Below are 4,976 nucleotides of genomic sequence, written 5' to 3' on the forward strand. Positions count from 1 at the left end.
TAGGCATGACCAAGTCTAGCATGTGAAGTGTAAAAATAACTTTGGAACTAGAATTACAATTTGTAGTGTTAACAGAATTGTAGCAAACAACATCATATTGATTATCATATTTCAACATCATATTGGTCATCTTAATAGAATCAAAAGCATAAAGACCATTTCTAATTTGACCAGCCATGAGAGTCTTATTGGTGACTTAGATTTGACAAAACAAGCATTAACATGAAATTCAAAGAAAACATCGTTATCTTTGGCAAATATAGACACACTTAGAAATTTTTTAGAAATATGAGGAACATATAATAAATTATTGAAAAGTAAAGGCCTCTTAGAAATTTTTAAAATACCAAAGGTCTGAAAGAGTCCTCAGTGACTCATCATCTATGGTAGTCTTGATGGTCATTCTAAAAACTGATTTTGATTCAATATCTAAATTATGAATCAGCCAACCATCTTAACTTGATTCCTCAAATATTTCTAACAAGAGTTCCGACAATAGTGATAAAAAAACTAGAATGGCTAATGGTAACTCTACTTCTATTCATCAAATTGGTATGATCAATGATAATTAACGATTTTAAAATGTTGTATTTGATAATTAAAGGAAAAACCGTTCTCTAAAGTATATCAATAACTATGCTTATTTTGCTTGCAATGGTGAGAAATTGTTGTTATAGCTCTCTCAAAAACCGTTCTATAAAGAACTCAACAACCACATTTTTCTTGATACAACGGTCCAAAATTGTTGGTGTAAAAGAATTACAAAATAATTCTCTAAAGTATGTCTTAGACTATAGTTTTCATAATGTGTTGTTGTTGCTAAAAAAAAACCGTTCTCGTAGAAAAATGCGACATCTTTAATTACCATAGTTAAAAAAATCATTCTCATAGGTAAAGGCTACTACTTTTGCACATTAGGCGACATTTTTCAGCCGTTGCCATAGATAAAAAACACCTAGACTAAAATGGTGTAGAAATTACACTAGAACCAAGAGACACACCATCTCAATTTTGGATTGAAGGGAAGTGTTGATAACAAAGTCCCAACTAAAATGAAAAGAAGGAAAGTGTATTGTTGCATTGGTAAATCTATTATTAATATATAAATTATTATTATTATTTAATTGATACATAATTATAATTATTGCATGAAAAAATAATTTTTTTGAAAGAAAATATATTTTTCTTTGAAAAATAATTGTACATGTAGATAAAACTATTAATAAAATTTCAAAGTATAAAGTTTCTCTACAAAATCTCTTACTAAATCTCAAATATTAGACTCTCTATTAAAATACATTTTTTAAAGTCTCAATCAATTATTTTATTATTTTTTGTAGGGTTAAGTGAGGGAATCATACGTCCAATATTTTGTTAATCGAGACTTTTTTTTAAAAGATTTTCAAATCATTAAGAGGTAATTAAATACTAATGAAAATTTCACTCTTTCTAGTAACAATCCCATAGAAGAGAATCTTAATTTATCCTCAACATTTACTTTGTTCTTGCTACAACGTGCTAATAATTGTATGGTCAATGTGGGAATTTTCATTGATATTAATATTGAAGATTAAAATTGGTTGCATGGCCCTCCTTTCAAACCAAAATAGAAATTGGATGCATGGTATCAATTAAGTGGTATGGTTTGGGCTTTCCATTTTGGGTTTTAAGGCATTTATGAGCAACTCCAACACTACGATCCAATTCCACTTTTTCTTACTTTGGTTCTTTTTTTTTTACTAATACTTTGAATTTGTTGTGAGATGGATAATAGTACTTTGTGGGACATTTTAGAAATAAGAACATGTCATTAATTAAAATTATTTTTTTGACACACCCATGTGAATGGAAGTTTTAAAAGATTTAAAATAAGGGATATCTATATATTGTCCTTCCACATTGGAATAAATTAACATGGGGAATGTTATACTGTAAATTACATATGGCAATTTGAGATCTACTAAAATCAACTTAAGAATATCAAATATTATATTAATATTATATTAATGATTTGATTCAGTTATCGAAAATTACTTCTAAATTAAATTCAATGTAGTTATAGACTGATTTAAAATTAGTTTATAAATATAAATCATTTTAATATTTTAGACAAATTTTTAGTTAAAATCGATTTCAAAATAGTTATTTTAAAAAAGGATTTTGAAATTCTTTTGATAAAAAATTATCAAATTTTTTTCAAGAAAAATAAATATAAAAGTTTTCCAATAACAAATTTTGTAGACGATTTTTGTGAAATTTTTTTTTTGATTTATTTTCAAGAAAAGTTTTTTTGAGAAAAATAGATATAAATAATTTCTCGATAAAAAAATTTTGATTTTTTTTCAAATAAAAAATTAAAAAAAATTCAGAAAAATATTTTTTTCGAATTTTTCTAAAAATATTTACAAGAAAGAAATGATTTAATTTTTTTCAAAAAAAAGAAGTTTCGATATTTCCTATAATTTTTCGAGAAAAATGAATTTTAAAAATTTTATAAGAAAAAAAAATCTTAATTGAGGTTAAAAAAATTTCAAAAATATTAAACTGGTTTTTGAATTAAGTTTGGTTAACCGAATTATTTAAAATATGTGCTTAAATTCATGAACTATTTAATTAATTTGGTGTAGTACAATTCAATTTATCAATATGGTCCAATAAATCATATTTTTGCACATCCCTACATCGGAACCTTCGTAAATAATTTTATAGAATTTGACTGTGTTAATTAATATTAGGTGTTTGGATTTTCTAACTATGTCAAACAACGGTGAAGCTAGCTCCAAATCTATGAAGTGATCATACATAAAGTAAACAAAAATTAAAATTAATATATTAAACTTATTCGATAGGCAAAAAAACATTATAGATTAAAATTCACCAAAATACTTAATTAATAAGCAAAAATAATTTAACATAAAATATACTAATATATTAAAGCAACAACAAACGAAATAAAAAATAATATCTATTTATGAAAATTAAATTCGACGATAGTTCGATGAATCAAATTTATACATAATTAATTATTTGTTAATTATATTAACAATGTCTTTTTCAATATAAATTTATGATATCTTTAAAATAAAATAAAAACTAGCGGGTTACTCCCCAATTTGGTGTTTTTTGTTTTTTTGTCTTTCCATGTAAGAGGATTGTGAGTATGAGAGTGAGATAATTCTGCTCCCAAATTAACTTGTTGTGAGTCTAAGAGTTTGATGAGTGTGGTTGTAATATGTGGATTGCATTTCCCTTTGAAAAAAAAAAGTAAAGCTAGCAATATTAAAATACTAATATTATAATGTTTTATGGGCTTTTATCTATTTGGGATAATAATGGACTAAGAAATTTGTTGTTTTTGATCATGAGAAATGAAATCATATGTCTAACAGATTTAAACAAACACAATCACCCATCAAACAACCACATTTAAAAATTACTAGTACAATATTTAGAAAATTTATTTCCAATGAAGTAATTACCCTTCACAAACTAACCAACTCCATGACTTACAATTGCATTCTTTATTTTCCCAATTGGATAGCTCATCTAACTCCTTTTGAAGCTTTATGTTTCAAAAAAGAACCAACATTTGTAGATGAGGAAGAGAAGCTTCCCTGAATATTGTTGTCTCTAATCGAATACCAACGAGGACGAGGACGAGGACGATGACGAGGACGAAGACCATATTGATGATGCATGAGTACTCTTCCTTGAGTCTACCAACCTTGGAAAAATGCAAGAAAATATATTGAATTTTGATTTTCTTTGCTTCTTAGTATTGGACTTGGAAAAATATGAAGGTGGAGGTGTAAGGGGAGGCATAGAATTCTCACACAAAGGGTGCTTAGGAGTACCAGGTTGTGCCTCCCACTCAAAGGGAATTGCAATTGATTTTTCAGCATAATAGAACACTCTTGATGAAGTATTGGCCAATGAAGTTTCCTTTGATGTTAGCCTTGAGAACAATCTATCATCTAATTGCTTTATTCTAAAAGATTTTTCAATTGAAGCAAGATTGACATCATCATTCACCATTTTGGGTTTAAAATTCTATAATTTATTTGCTTATATGCTTTGAACTATGTAAAATATGACTCAAAGGAAAATGGAGCTATAGGTATACACTCTTGTGTTTGCTTATGGTCCTACTTTGGGACAAGTTAAAACATATAAATAAATATAATAATGGAGCATGTTTTTTTAAATTAATGCTAAGTACTTAATTTAATAGGGCTATTCATTAAAATATATATTAATCAATAAATAGGTTGTTTGATGAATTTAATAGAGTAGGGATTGTTTTCAAGAGTGTACCAATTTTGTTGTGGCGAAATTTAATGCATGGTTGTTGATCAAACTAAAAAATTGATGGGTCTCATTCTCATGGATAGCGTGCCTAATTATTTTGGTGTATCTTCATTTGGTTTCAGGTTTGTTCATCAAGGTCGGTATAATAAAGCGAATTTTAATAAAATAATTTTTTTAAATTTTAATATGACACTATTAAATTAATATAATTGATATTATATAATATATTTTTTAATTAATTTAATATTATTAAAATAATATTAAATTTCGAAAAAAATATATATTTTTTAATTTTAAAAATATTAAAATCTAAAGTATTTTTATGTAAAATTTGTTTTTGAGATTTTTTAACAGAGTAATTTTTTTTCTTCATAAAGTCTTGAAGTGACTATTTTAGTGACTTTACTCTTTGTTTATTTTATTTTTATTTCTTATTGAATCTTAATTTCTAATAGTGTATTTGCAATCGAGTGAAAAAACACATAGACATGCGAACAACCTTCAATTATTTTTTGGATTCTATTTTTTTGTTACAAAATAAAATTGTTTAATGGTTTGGTTCCGGTTCCTCTACACTAGTACATCAATAATAAATCATTGCTGACAAAAAACAGTTGAGGGAAAAAGGAATTTGGTTTTGGGCAAACACTGTATAATAAATGAAAGAG

The 4,976-nt window shown here is 26.0% G+C and overlaps 1 pseudogene; it reads right to left on the reverse strand.

Moving 5' to 3' along the window:
- Positions 1 to 3,222: 3,222 nt before the first annotated feature.
- LOC113785417 (uncharacterized) lies at positions 3,223 to 4,157 on the reverse strand (annotated as a pseudogene).
- Positions 4,158 to 4,976: the final 819 nt, after the last annotated feature.

The sequence above is a fragment of the Cicer arietinum genome, chromosome 2 (assembly GCF_000331145.2).
Source record: "Cicer arietinum cultivar CDC Frontier isolate Library 1 chromosome 2, Cicar.CDCFrontier_v2.0, whole genome shotgun sequence".
Lineage (NCBI taxonomy): Eukaryota > Viridiplantae > Streptophyta > Magnoliopsida > Fabales > Fabaceae > Cicer > Cicer arietinum.